Source organism: Ambystoma mexicanum, chromosome 5q (genome assembly GCF_040938575.1).
Source record: "Ambystoma mexicanum isolate Mex_15411 chromosome 5q, UKY_AmexF1_1, whole genome shotgun sequence".
Lineage (NCBI taxonomy): Eukaryota > Metazoa > Chordata > Amphibia > Caudata > Ambystomatidae > Ambystoma > Ambystoma mexicanum.
The window spans coordinates 530,619,903-530,634,877 of NC_090933.1; the positions used below are offsets into that span (position 1 = coordinate 530,619,903).

Consider the following 14,975-nt stretch of genomic DNA (forward strand, 5'->3'; position numbering starts at 1 on the left):
ACCGTCGTTGAGATATGTTTATTTAGAAGTGAGCTGGTGGTTCCATAGTAGGTGAGGCCAGGCGATCCGAGGCCAATGTCGCCTAGAGCCATGGGGCGCAATCCACCCCAGGCTACCTCCTCCTGTGGTTCTGCTGTATCTTTGACCATGATGACCGCCTGGGCTTCGGGGAGGGGGGTAGTTCAGGATCTCCAGCCCCCTCTGGGTTCGGTGAGGAGGTCTCCCTGGGTGAGGTTGGATGCATGATTTTGTTTTCGTCTTCCAGGTGGCTGATTCGTCGAACAGTGCCTTTGTATGAGAACTGCAGAGCCGTTGGGAATAGCCATCTGTATCGCACCTGTTGGTCTTGGAGAAAGAGTGCCAAGGGACGGAGTGCTCTTCTTTTCTGAAGGGTGAGTAATGAGAGATCTTGATAAATCTGAAGTGAGGTGCCCTGGAACGAGAGATCGTCTCCCTTTCGGCTAATCGCTGAGATGGCCTCTTTAGTTGTAAAGAAGTGAACCCTGGTGATCACATCTGGGGCAGGGTCTGAGTCCACTCCCCAGCGTGGGCACAGTCTGTGGGTTCGGTCTAGCAAAAGTTGGGATTTGTCCAGATCTGGGAGCAAGGCCTGGAAGAAGTCCCCTATGTAATCCGCTAGCTTTTTGTCGGGGACCGAGGATGGAACGCCTCGGATCCGGAGATTATTGCGACGTGCCCTGTTTTCAAGGTCCTCTTGTTTAAATTCCAGGATCTCATATTTGTCTTGTAGGGCGTTGATAGATCGCTGGATTTCCCCCAGGGAGGCTGTGTGGTTTTGTGAATGTTCCGTGATCTCCCCTAGCCTCTGCTCCACCTCTGTTACCCTCTGGTCTGTCTGTTCTACTTTGGTGGTGAGTTCTCACAGGCAGGAGCGGAATTCAGACTTAATGTCCGCCATGAAGGCCACCAGGTCCCCCTTGGTGGCGAGGGCATCTCTTTCCTCTGGATGTTTCTGCGGGGTAAGTTTGGGAGGGTCTTGCTGTTTGCCTTTGTCCGCTGTGGCGAACATAGTGGTTATTTCCGCGCCTTTGCTGGCCTTTGTTTGTTTAGACATGGTAGCTATATTGGGGGGCCTCGTCCTAGGCGATCGAGGTGTCCTCCGGGGGGCACTAAGATTGTGGAGGAGGTCTTGTGGGGGAACTATCCGAGTGCGCACCCCAATGGGTCAGGTCCGGCGGATTCCTGCGTGTTGTTAGACTGGTCAGTTGTGTACTTCCAGTATTGGCTATCGTGGGGCTTTTTGCGTGGAGGGAAGCTGGAGGTCCATGCGTTGTTCTGAGCTAGGTCAGGGCGCCCCAGGAAGCTCGTGGGGGGTGGGAGTTCGTATTAGATTGGGCCTTAGCTGGAAGAATCCTCTGTATGCTGTGTGCCGTATTGGCCTGGGCGAGCGTGGACTTGTTCCGGGCGTGATTCATTTCTCAGGTGGCGGGAACCCCGGCGTTCGGTCCAGGGCTCAGCTCTATCAGGCGTCAGGAGAGGCCCTCGGCTTCCTCCATCAGGGGGGCCTGAGCTCATTTTGGGGCGGAGACTGTTTATCTGTTCTTCTGGGTGGTTCCCCAGTGATGCTCATGGACCGGAAGAGTCTCCCCCCGTTGACAGTGGGGTCGGTCTCAGGCTCGTAGCTGGCAATCTTCAGTAATGGGAAAGGGTCTTATGGGGATGCTGGTGGTCTGTGGCAGTGGGGCTGCTTCCTCAGTTGTTGTTGGTCGTCCCCAGGGGTGGGGAGGGTTTGTAGGCGTACCAGGCGGTCTGCGGTGATGGGGTCCGTTCTTGAGCCCTTGATTGGGATGCTTGATGGTGTAGCGGGACCTTAGGCCATTGCTGGTGACCCCTGCTAATGAGGCAGGTTAGGTCTGCTGTGGGGCCCCCGGTTATTTCACTGGGGCGGATTTCGCCTCCCGAAACTCTTGGGGATAAGGCCCGTTTGCGTGGGTGGGGGGAACTTCCACCTGGTGCCTCACACCTCCGATGCTGCTTTACCTGGGGGGGGGGCTTTGGCCATCCCAGCGTGGCACTCTTGTGTAGCTGGAGTGTCCGCTGACCAGAGGCCGGGCACAGCGCTTGTGCCTTTCCTGGGAGCGGGATCTCACCGCCGCTCCCCAGTTATGCGGGCTCCCTCGCCAAGGCTTCGGATGAGTCCGGCTCATGGCACCACCGACGGAGTTCCGGGTATGGGAGGGCCCCCGGCAGGTGCTCCACCGCGGTCGCTGCTGCTGTGCGACCCGACTGAGAGTCGAGGCTGGAACTCCTAAGCAGGTACTCCCCCGCCCCCTTCTCGTCCTGGCCAGTCCTCTGCAGCTGGATCTGCGGATGCCTATGCGATGTCGGGTGTCAGTGCGCCCCTTCTCTCCGACTTCTCAGCTCTCTGCTTGTGCCTCACATCGAGGTCCGTTACATTCTCCTGGGTTCTCGGGCGCCCGCCATCTTGCTTTTTGTGGAGGGCGCCGGGTGCTGGGTTTGGCGGCCAGATCCGAGCATAATGCTCACGCGATAGACTGTCATCTTCGACCTGGATGTGCTTCAGTTGTTCCGATCACCTTGGGTGGTATCGGTGGTCGTATATCTTCATGGGAATCGCATTATATTCGCGGCGGCGGCGGGTCACCCACGGGCGGCTTCAAAGTAGAGACTACATCGGTGGCGCTCCAAGCCACACCCCTTATGTTAATTTTTTAAAATTTAAATATGTGTATGGATGCTTGAATGCTTGTGTTATGAGTCAGTCTATGGTGATGGGTGCTCATGTGAATGATAGAGTGCTTGCTGTGTGAATGTGTGTGTGTGTGTGTGTTTGTGTTGGTCCGTTGAGCTGATTTTGGCAAGTGGGGCACAGGGGGGAAGGAGGGTTGTACAACAACAGCATTTTAAAAAATGGAGCCCAGGGGACAGGGATGGTATTTTTTATTGGACCTCTATCATAGATGTGTAGTCAAAAAGACCATGCTTTCCCCCTGGGCCTCCCAGCGCCATGCATACACACACAATCATGTTGATTGTGTGAGTGTGTTAGGTGCTGTGGGGCCCAGCGGACAGGCATGCTATCTTTTTCACTGGACATCTATCATAGATGTCCAGTAAAACATGCCATACCTGCCCCCTGGGCCCCACAGCAGCAATTGCAAACTGTTTGGCTTTTTAATCAATTTCTTTTTAAAGTATTATCTAAAATGCAACATTTGAACCCATTATTTTAAAAAAAATCCTGGGGGCAGAACCTCCCCAGACCCCTCTTGATTGGTTCAGGCTCCCTCGCTACGCTCAGTCACCATGGCATATCTAGAGGAAATATTTATGCCCCTCCGTTTAATAAATTCACCAGCTGCCACCAGCCCTGGGACTGTGCTGGGAACGGGCTGGGAGGGGGGGGAGTCCAGGGACTGAGATGGGAGCAGGATGGGGGCATGGGATAGTGGTGGGAGCAGGGTAGGGAGAGCCCAGGGTCTGTGTTGGGGTCAGGAGGACCCAGGGACTGGGTAGGAGTGTGATGAGAGAGCCCAGAGACTGCGATGGGAGCAGGTTGGGAAGCCCAGGGACTATACTGGTAGTAGGGTGCGGTAACGGCGCGGAATAATTCATAATCATTTGGATTTACTATGCATTTGGAATTTTTGGGGGGGGCCTGGCCTGCCCACATTTTGCTCAAGGGGGCAGGGGCAGGCCAAAAATGTTTGAAGACCACTGTCTAGTCTCTTGATGGTAATTAGATATTAACTCTCTATTTTTCTAACTTGGTTATGACAACAATGTTGTTGGTTGATAGTGTTTTCTCTTTGCGCTTGTGAACTGATTGCCCTTTTATGAGTCAATCTTGCCCTTCACCCACATAATCAAAGGGACGTTAAGGGATTTCATTAGGGTCTTTTTGATTTGGTCCCTCATGAACCCTCTTCCAGAATGGTGTGATTTCTTGCAACAACTTTACCAAACATTTCTCAACCATCATACACCATGCAAGCAACTTGGAAAACAGAACCCTAAGAAATGGGTATTCTATAGGCTTGAAAAAAATATGTAAGAGCAAATGAGAAATGCATAATTGTTCATAGTGTGCCTATGAAATGAGAAAAATGAATGTTAGCAAATGAGGTTCAACTTCCTATGGGTAATGAGCATAGTGTAAGGTGTAGCTAATTCAGTAAAATGATGCATGGAGGGCTGAATGCTAAATAATGTAGCTGTCAAATATTGGCAACCTTGCCATGTAACAGGGTGTGGGCTACATTTCACAATGAAATTGTGTGTATTTTCCATATCAGTTCATAATAAATCATAGGAAATCTGAAAACCTGTGGAGAGACCAGATGAGCAACACGAATAGTGGAGACTATATTAAATGCATCAGGCTACCTCCTCGTTGTCATATACAGGGTTGCAAAACAGTGCAGAATTATTTTGCTGTATTTCTTGCCATTCCATTGCCTTACAACCTCTTTCATGAGCTGAGACACATGCTCCCAGCAATAGATTCTAGTACTCGCAGTACTCGTGAGCCGGGGTGCGCAAGCGGTTAGAAACTCCTCAAAGCGTTGTGCTACCGGGATATCGCTTACAAACTCCTCAAAGCAGTGTGTCCCAGAGGACTTCTGGACAGGCAAACACTTGGGACAGCAATCTCAGAACATCCTGAAATGTGTGTTCCCTGCTTTGCATTAAAGTCAAAACACCTGTGTGGCATTCAGCGGCACCATAGACCAATGGAGACCTTCACCGTCCACCACCGAACACCTTTTTGGGGACTCCGAAGGGAACACAAGAACATCTTCCACAAATAATATCTCCTTTGTTTCTAAATTCCCTATGAGGCATTTCTTAAAAAGACAACACATCTGAATGAAGGGGCGAGAAACCCCACTCAGTATTACACAGAGGCCCCATCTGGCATTTGCAGTTTATTGAATTAAAACCCCAAAAGGAATCAGAGGGCAGATCACTGGAGTTGCCCAGCCTGACGGACTTTTTCACATGAGGCACCATTCCTACAACAACCTCGCTTGGACCACCACTTCCAGAGCTAACTGTAGTGCCAATGAAAGACATCTCTGATAATGTCATGATCCAGAGCATGTCCTAATAAAGACAAAGGTGTGTTTTCCATATTTTCGACTATTTTAAGTTCAAACTTAAATTCTTAATGCAGTTGAGGTTTATTTGTGAAATCCATTCTCACGTGAAGTGTTGTTGAAGGAGTGGCACAGCGCAAACCTTTTCTTTTAAAACAGAAATAGGCATCAGCAGTGCTCTGGGGACTGACTATAAACAAACATGTAAATTAGCCCCGTGAGCACTCAAACTGACCCTTGTGGGCAGCCATTTCAGAATTAATCTCTGCGACGCCATGGCAACTATTACACAGTAACAAGCACACGCGGATTACTGGAAACATGGCATTGTTCTGCCGAGGCTTCATCCTGTATGAAAGTAAACACAGAGTCACATTGCATCAATGCACTGTGTAGTTTCCACTATGAAATATCTGCTGTATCGGCGCATGTCTAGCTGTACACTGAAAGGAAACACTGGGATACTTTGTTTACTTCCCAGTGAGACTCGATGCCACTGAAGAAAGACTCGCTAAGTGTGTGTGAGAGCTTCCCTCCCAGAGGGTGAAATATGTTCCTAGTAGATGAGACACCTCAGATTGGATCCCGGTTAGTGAGTCGCATTACCAGTGAATGGTGTCACTCCTAGTGAGTATGTAACATGAGAAGCTAAACAAAATGTAATCCCTTTTCTACATGTTGGTCTCATGTGCGGTACCTTCACCATAGAAAATATGCAATTTAATGAAAGGTTGGAGGGGTCAAAAAGGCCTCCCAATTTGACTAAATTCTATCTGTCACACGATGATAAACTGGAAGTACTAAAACAGTTGAAAAAACTTTTCGAGCCTAAACAAAAACGTAGAGATCAGATATAAGATAACCAAGAAACAGAATCATGTATTAAACATATATCATCAAAACAACTTTAAAACGTTGAACGTTATTATACCTTATTGAGATAAACATTAGGCCTTGCATGAGTCTGGCCGAAAATGTACTTTCTACAAAGGCTAGATGTGGTTTTCCCATGCCAACACATCTCAGAAATGAATTTATTTTTCTGAATGTGCCTGAGAATATGTTATGCATGCAGAGAAAAAAAAATCTAGGCCTTTTGCCATGGGAAATATAAGTAATGAGAAACATGTTCTCATTATAAAGCATAAACAAAAATTAAGTACATTTTAATGTGAGCTAATATTTCATTTGATTGACTTTTTTGTTTTGAGCCAACATACTGTGAAGTGCTAGGAATGCACAAGGGGCCAAGAGGCCCTGAAATCTGGATTTATCACATAAGAGAGCAGGGTCAGCTTTGTTGTCACTTCATAAATTGGTGTCTGTTGAGTTTGTGATGTATCACAGCAGAGCGTGCCTTACACTTCCCTTGGCCAGCAATCTGGAATGCTCGGCCATGCCGGGCACACGCTCCACCGAGCGGGACCACAGTCGAGGCAGTGATGGCCATTGGGACCTACACTGTCAGTGGCGTAAACTGATAGAATATTCAACGGCGAACGCTGAATGCTGTCATAGTGCCTTGAAAATGCTGTGATTGATTTAGGAGCCGAAATCAAAGCGAGCCGTACAAGCATCACTGAAGCAGTGGCTGGCAGGGGGTGCCGGCACAACTCTGGGAAAATGGAAATCATAAATCACACGCATGCCAGTGGAAATGATACCAGTGCCAAATAATGTGATGGTGGAGGGGGCTTAATGCACATCACTGTTTCCGTGTTAATTAATTATATACAATTAGGACTCGCTTGCAGCAATCTTGCAGCCATATGCCACAGTCAGCCATAAGCCAGGTTCCGCTATATGCCAGGGCACTTAAGAATCTGCAGCCATATGCCACAGTCAGCCATAAGCCAGGTTCTGCTATATGCCAGGTCCCTTAAGAATTTGCAGCCATATGCCACAGTCAGTCATAAGCCAGGTTCCGCTATATGCCAGGCCACTTAAGAATCTGCAGCCATATGCCACAGTCAGTCATAAGCCAGGTTCCGCTATATGCCAGGGCACTTAAGAATCTGCAGCCATATGCCACAGTCAGCCATAAGCCAGGTTCCGCTATATACCAGGGCACTTAAGAATCTGGAGCCATATGCCACAGTCAGCCATGAGCCAGGTTTCGCTATATGCCAGGGTACTTAAAAATCTGTCTGAGTGCTGCTCAATAATTCAGAGTGCTGTCAACCAGATCACTGATCGAATAATCCAAAGTGGGGTACACTGTATCAGTCACCACATACGTGATGCCGCACACAAATATATTAGTCAATTTTTCATGCAGTGTTTCCATAAAATGCCCAATTTTCTGATGGACACAAACCATTTACGGCTGACAAATGTTCCTGTGTACCGTTTGTGATCTTCCATCTGCAGTGTTGGAATATTTCAAGTGTTCTCCTAAAAACCCACGCTACTCCTCACTGATGAAGCCCAAAAAGGCCGAAACATGTCTGGGGATGCTTGCGATCTCGTGCAGAAGGGATGTGACCTAGCCGTTTGGGCTGGACTTCCCCGTTTGGAGTGGGACCAAGCTTGATTACCATATATTCTTTCCCCTTCCATAGTGGCTTGGCAGGCAAAGAACGATGGTCTGTAGGGGTGCCCAGAGCAACGCCAGAGGTTAAGATTCATTCTAAACCTTGCAGTCATCACCTCTTTGTTTTTGTGCCTAAAGGACTGCCAGTAGATCCTATGGGCCTCATTCCAAGTTTGCCAGTTTCGGTAGTAACAGTGCCGGTAAGCTACCTGCGCCATTACTACCGGACCGGCAAACTACGAGTTTTGCTCGCGGGTGGCTTTCCGCCTGGCAGGTCTGACGTGGCGGGCGTACCGGCACCCGGTAGCAGAGCATGTCAGATGCACCGGCACCATTCACGAATGGTGCCGGTGCATCCGACCTCCACATTCCCATTGAGCCCTACTGGGCTCAATGGGAATGGGGAGTAATTATTACCGGCACCCGGCAATGGGGATGTACCGGATCTGCCGGGCTGGAATGCCCTGGTACATCCCCATTGCCAGGTGCCAGTAAAAACAAGTCCGGCAGCAGCCGTGCTGGTAATTACCGCCACTGCTACCGCCGTAGTCGTAATGAGGCCCTATGACTTTTCATACAAATTTCCCCCCAACAATGGGACGTAAAATCAACCATTAAGACGAGCTGTTGTGATAATGAAGTGGGTGGACCCGGGACCCCCCAATGATCCCGTGGAGTGGGAGGAGGTTTCCACTCGTTCGCTCATTCGCATCAATCTGGAGAAAATATTTACACATTCGATACAAAAAATTATCTTCACCAGCAACAACCTTTTCCCAGCGGACCATTCTGGTGTAACTTCAATAATTCTTCCCTTTACACCATCAACTGTATTGCGTAAAACAAACGCATTTATAAAATAAACATTTCTTACAATATCAACATTTACCGAGAGACAAAGGAAATACCAAATTGGTTAGCTCATCCAAATGATTATGCTACTACAGAAATCATAACCGAATATATATGACAGTTTAAACACGACCTAGAAGACTAATGCAGCCCTTCCCTCGAGCTCACCTGGTGCTTAACCCAACCCCTCTAAAGCTGGGCCAGTAAATACTCTTCGTTTCTTGTAATCTTCTTTCTTCGCAATCAAACCAGGTGCCTGATTAACAAAGCATTTTTCAATGGGATTCTGCCATTGTAACGCGCTTTTGTAAATCAGGCCCCATGGGGAGGAAGTAGCAACCTCTACATCAGGAAGACAGACAAAACCCACAGCAGCCCTGCATGTGCAAATAACATTGGTTTTGGACAATGGGCTAGGCTTCTTCCTTCTCCAAAGAATGCAACTTTGGTAAAAAATAAAACATAATAAAGGAGATACAAGCTTGCAGATTCTAGACTTCTATATCTCAATCAAAAACTCCGGGTCATGGCAATTCCCAATTTGCAGTTAAATATTCCAAGTGGAGGCAACCATACCCAGACCTTGCACACCTCCTCTTCTGATATGGGCAGCAAGAGTTATTTTCTCTGTGACCAGGAACTTTCATCTTATATTAGAGAGAGAATTTGTCTTGTTGCAGGTGGTCTCGGCCGCGGGACTCCCCACGCCTCACATGTTCATATTTCCCCTCGCCGTGCTCTGAGAGGGTCTTCTTTGGTACTTTCAGATGTCAGTGGCTCCACCAATCCTCACTCTTCCAAGTATTACCCGGGCTTTGCTGGGACTTCTCATGGAGGGCATCCTCCCAGCGGGCGCACCTTTGGACTCCCCTATATGCTTTAGCACAGGTTATGGGATCCTAGTTAGTGTCACAGAGCACCCTGTAACGACTGAAGGGGAGACACTTACAGTCTTACTACTGGAAATCCTGAAATCCCCCAATCCCGCAGTAATGTGGACAGTGTCTGCCTTAAACATGATCTCTGCAAATATCTACACCACACGACTTGTGTACCAAATGAAAGTAACGTTGCCTTCCTTTTATTGCTCTCTGAGGAGCTTTTCCTGTGCTCCCCCTGTCACCAGTGGTTGAAGTGAGCGGGAGCAGTCGGGTGCAGTATTCCACTACTTTGATTTTTTTACTATTAACGGCTCTACTACTTTTTGCAACCATTTTCACCATTCCGGAACTATTCTTTGTGAAGTTAAAGCACACTTCTCCATTTTACCACTGAATATCAGTTACAGATAAATTGAAATCTATTTGAACTCAATTGGCTGTCAACTAGGCTAGCATGACTGCCACCCTTGCAAAATGTGTTGCACCTTACTCCCATCCTTCCTTCTCTGGCCCCCGCCAGAGTCACAGTTCCACTAATTTATTTGGTACACTTCTATCACTGCCTGCCGCTTATGTTCGTGGTTGCCTTTACGATTCGCCAAACTGCTCCCTCTGTCGCTTTCAGTGCTGTGTCTCCGTTCCTCTTGTACCATCTGGTTTTTCTTCCCAATGTCCACTCATATTCTGACTTCCTGTTCTATCCATTCTCACTGTCTCCCCCTCTGTCTGCCTATCTTTTTTGCTCTCTCTCCCTATATGACGCTCTCCTTTGTTTTGCTTGTGTGTTTGTCCCCCTGTCCCCCAAACACTCTTTTCTACCCGCTTCTCTGTATGGTCACGGTCTCATTCTCCTGCTGAAGCCCCCCCCTCTCTTATTTCCATTGTTTGTCTCCATCCTCTTCTTTTCCTCCGTGCCACAAAGCGCAACCAAATGGACACTGGGGACAGGCTGGCTCCTCAACCTTTGAAGATTAATGACTGGTCAAGAATGTGTGCCCGGACCGCCCGGATTTATAGGACACGGTTTGGGAAATAGTTCTGGCGAGATGGTCAAGTGTAATGTCACAGTGAACATGAGAAATGATAACTTTCCCAATGAGCCAACATTTGTTTGACCAGGTACCTGTATCCCCTTTAAGACACACAAGAACCGACCCTGCTAGGCTCTTGTGAGGCACACAGAGAATGCTCCTTGTCAATCAGATGGCAGTATGTGTTGGGTTTAGTGGTGACAAGTATACAGGAGAAAGATATTTCCCTAGGATGCCATCACGCCCCTTCATACCAGTGGCAAGCACAGCATCTCTGATCGCCTCTAGAACTCAGCTATGGAAAAACATTACAGGGCCTTTAGTGGCATTTGAGAAAGAGGGACATCTGCCAGACCCCCTTAAAGTTAGAAACCAACGCAGGTTTCTTTTACTAGACTGTAGGCTTGCTTTCCCTCTGTAAACTCGCTCCGACAAACGTATCGCATGGAAGTATGATGGTATGAGGAAATATATGTCTGCAAACCTATATACCCAATCTTATGTTAAATGTGCAAAGCCCTGCTATGTTTTGTAAATCTGACCTTACATTATACATCCAGATTGTTGTTGTTTCACCCAGAGTTCTGCAAACGTCGGCTCCCCAGACTACAACAGCCATGATCCTGCCTCATTGGCTCTAGTGGCCAGAGCTGCTGGGAGATGTATGTTATGTTATGTTAAAGGTTCCTATTCCGCACACTTTTGCTACCTGCATGGCTTCTTGGCACACTGGTGGATCTGTAAAGCAACAGTGAGGAGAGTAAATTAGTAGGACTGAGCGGGAGAAAGAGCAAGGGAGCTGTGATGTGCTGTTGGCAGCTTTAGTTCGGTTGAGCCCGTTCGCTGAGCGTAGGTGTGTTTTACGGTTGGGAGCCGGCATTTGGTGTTGGGCGAGGCTATGTGTGGTTTGTCCCATTCAAGTGCCTCTCTTCTTCCCTGCACTCCATTCCTGTCTGACCTACTCCTCTATCCTTCTCAGTTGTGTGTTCATTTCATGTGGGTTTTGTTCAATCGTTTTCATCCCGTTCAGAGCTAAAGAGCCAGGTTTTAGAAGTTTTCTGAATTTTAGATGGTCTTTCATAGTTCGTATTTCTCTCGGGAGTCAGTTCCAAAGTGGTACGGCTAAGCAAGCGAATGCTGATCCAGCAGGATTTTTCTTCATGTATGGTTTAGGTTCCAAACGGATGTCATCGCAGGATTTTAGTGTTCTAGTCGGCTGGCAGATGGTGATTTTCTTTTGTATGAATTCCGATACTGGGCCGTGGGTTGCTCTGTGTGCTATGCACATTGTTTTGAAGGCGATTCATTTTTTGACTGGGAGCCAATGTAGCATCCTAGCGCTGGAGTGATGTGATCCCTTTGTGAGAGTTTGAGGAGAAGATGGCAGCTGCGTTCTATATTCGTTGCAGTTTCCTCAGTAAATAGTCCGAGATTCCGAGGTATAAGCTTTTGGCATAGTATACCCTGGACATGACGAGGGAGATGATGGCCAGTGTTTTGTGCGTGAAGGAGGTGAATGGTAGAATCTTTTTCATTGTGTTTAGATGGAAGAAGCAATTCTTAATTATCGTGTTTACATTTGGTTCTAGGATTAGCTCGTTGTGTTAGGTTGAGGTAATCTGGGCACTCATGAAAGTTTAGAGGCTTTTATGAAGATAATACATATACATAAAGACCTCCAGCAATGCCAGCACAGCACTACCAGGGAAAGCTAACATCAACTGACTACTGTAGAACCTCAACAGAAAGTAAACAAGCATATCATACTCAGAACAATAACAACAGCTGATGACCTACTAGCATTCCAGCCATCAGCAGCATTGCACATAACACCAATAAAGAACTCATTAACATTGGCTTGCAAGGCACACTATAACACATCTCCCTCTGTTTATTTATTCAAAGCATCTGCAATCACAAAGCACACCAATCATCAAGCTCTCCAATCATCAACCTGTTTTCACAACCGCTATTCTATCCTTGTTCCACACCTGCCCTCCTACCACACAAACAGCACTACGCATCACTGCCACTACCACTCGCTTCTTTATTCTCACAATGTCGCCACATTCATCCCTCAATTCTTTCTTACCTCTTCTCACATTCTCACAGGCCACCCACTCTCCTTTCTTCATCTTCAACACTCTGCTCACACCATCCACCACATAGTCACTCTCCATGCTTCTGCCCAACCATGGCGGACTAACTACAGTGTTGGACTTTTGACCTCTCATTAGCTCAAATGGGCTTAATACCGTAGTAGCATGCGGAGACATCCGCATTGCAAACAGTCTTTCCTGAATTGCCACCTTTTTGTTGCACCCTGTTTCCACAGCCATGTGTATGCTTTCCATGATGCATCTATTCACTCTCTCGACACACCCATTAGATTCGGGATGACAAAGGGCCGTTTTCTTATGTCTCACACCACACTTCTTTAAATAATTCTCAAAGCATCCACCTGTAAATTGGGGACCATTGTCTGTTAAAATGCTTTCTGGAATGCCCTCCTTAGAAAACACTTCCTGAATCGCCCTCACCATAGTTTCGCCTGAGATTTCCCTCACAATACTAAATTCGCACCATCGGGAAAACAAATCAATAATGACCACCGCAAACTTTCCTCTTCCATAACCCAGATCCACTGGACCAAGAATATCCATAGCTAATTCTTTCCATACACCCGCTGTCATACCGACCTCTACTAGAGGTTGTTTTCTTGCTTCTTCTCCCTTTCCTATTTTGCTGCACAATTGACACTCTAACAACCTCCTCTCAACATCCCTGTCGAAACCAGGCCACCAGTAGTCATTTCGCAAAACACCCTTCGTTTTGGTAATTCTTATGTGACCTCCATGAGCTAAATCTATAACCCTATTGCGTATCCCTTTTGGCACTACAGCATGCTCCCATCTGAATATCACATCATCCACCACACTTAGCTCATTCCTCACCTCCCAAAATGGTCTGACCTCCTGACAAACATCTGCCCTTCTTGGCCACGTACCTGACTCTACATTCACCTTAACTAACTCTAAAATCCCATCCTTTCTGACCTCTTCTAACCACTCCTCCTTAGACACAATCCCATCCGTGTTGATAAACACCATTTCCATCTCCTTACTTTCCGAGTCAGTATTACTCCTCACTCTCAATCTCGATAGGCTATCAGCTATGAAAACTATAACACTGCATCTGCATAATCCATCCAGCTGCCCTCCTCGACACTTTGTCTAATCCCTTATCCTCCAATATATCCTTCAGGGGTTTGTGATCTGTACATAAGACAAAATCAGTACCCTCATACCAAATTCCTAAACTTCTCCATCACCCAATAACACGCCAGAGCCTCCTTATCCAAAACTGAATAACGAGCTTCGACACCCCTCAGACCCTGAAATGCATGAACAATAATACTCTCTACACCCCATCATCCATCTGGGACAAGATAGCACCAAAGGCCCTTTCCGAAGCATCTACAGTGATCCTGCTCTGACGTCTTGTATCAAAATGGCCAAGAGGTTGTGCAAGATCTTTCTCGCTCTTCAAATTCTCAAACTCTTCTTCACACTTTGCGGACCACAGAAACTCACATCCTTTCTTCAACAATTTTCTCAATTCCTCTATTTTACTTGCAAAATTGCAAACAAATTTCTGATAGAATTCCGTCATTCCGAGAAATGACCTTAATTGTACTTCATCCTCCTGACACTTAATCTCTTTTATGGCATTTACTAGGCCCTCCTTAGGTCTTATGCCATCTGCAGATATCTCATGCCCCAAGTATTCCACCTTGGTAACACCAAACTTGCACTTCTCCTCTCTCAATACAATGCCACTCCTCTCAAAAATCTGCAATACTTTGTCTAGTCTCTCATCATGCTCCTCTTAGGTCCTCCCGCACACCAGCACGTCATCCTGAAAACAAAACACCCCACTTATTCCCCCTACTAATCTATCCATGACCTTTTGAAATACCGCTGATGCTGACACAAGTCCAAAAGGCATTAGTCTGAATTGGAACACCCCTTCATGGGTATTGAACGCCGTCAACTTGCAACACCTCTCTTCCAATTCCACCTGGTGGTACGCTGACGCCATATCCAGCTTGGAAAATACTCTCTCTTGCCCTACTCTCGATAGCATTTCTCCCATGTTTTGGAGAGTATGGCGCTCCACTTACACACACTTATTGAGTTGGCATAGATTGACACATAAACGTAGCTCAACTGAGCTCTTTTTAACCACAACCAGTGGGGAAGACCAATCTACCCCTCCTGCTCTTTCGATAATCCCGTACTCCAACAGTTTGTCAAGCTCCCTCTTAACGCCATCCCTTACCACCAGGGGTACGGCTCTCAATTTAGCTGCAATTGGCACACTCCCTTTTCTCAGTATAATCTGGTGCTGAACACTTTTAATCTTACCGACTCCCTTTCTAAACACCTTCGGGCGCCTACTCACAACAGTGCTTCCAATCTGTAGCACTTCATTGGGGTCCAACCTGATCTTCAGCTTCCTCTGCTCCATCCATCCCAACAATGGGAGGCCCTTTTTAGTTACGTACACTTTGCCTTCACACTAACAGCCTTTAAAT

At 47.2% G+C, this 14,975-nt stretch overlaps 1 protein-coding gene across 1 annotated transcript in view; it reads left to right on the forward strand.

Annotated features, from left to right (window-relative positions):
- LOC138497503 (chloride channel protein C-like) overlaps positions 1-14,975 on the forward strand; it is an 876,774-nt gene that overhangs the window by 433,025 nt on the left and 428,774 nt on the right. The window lies entirely within an intron of this gene.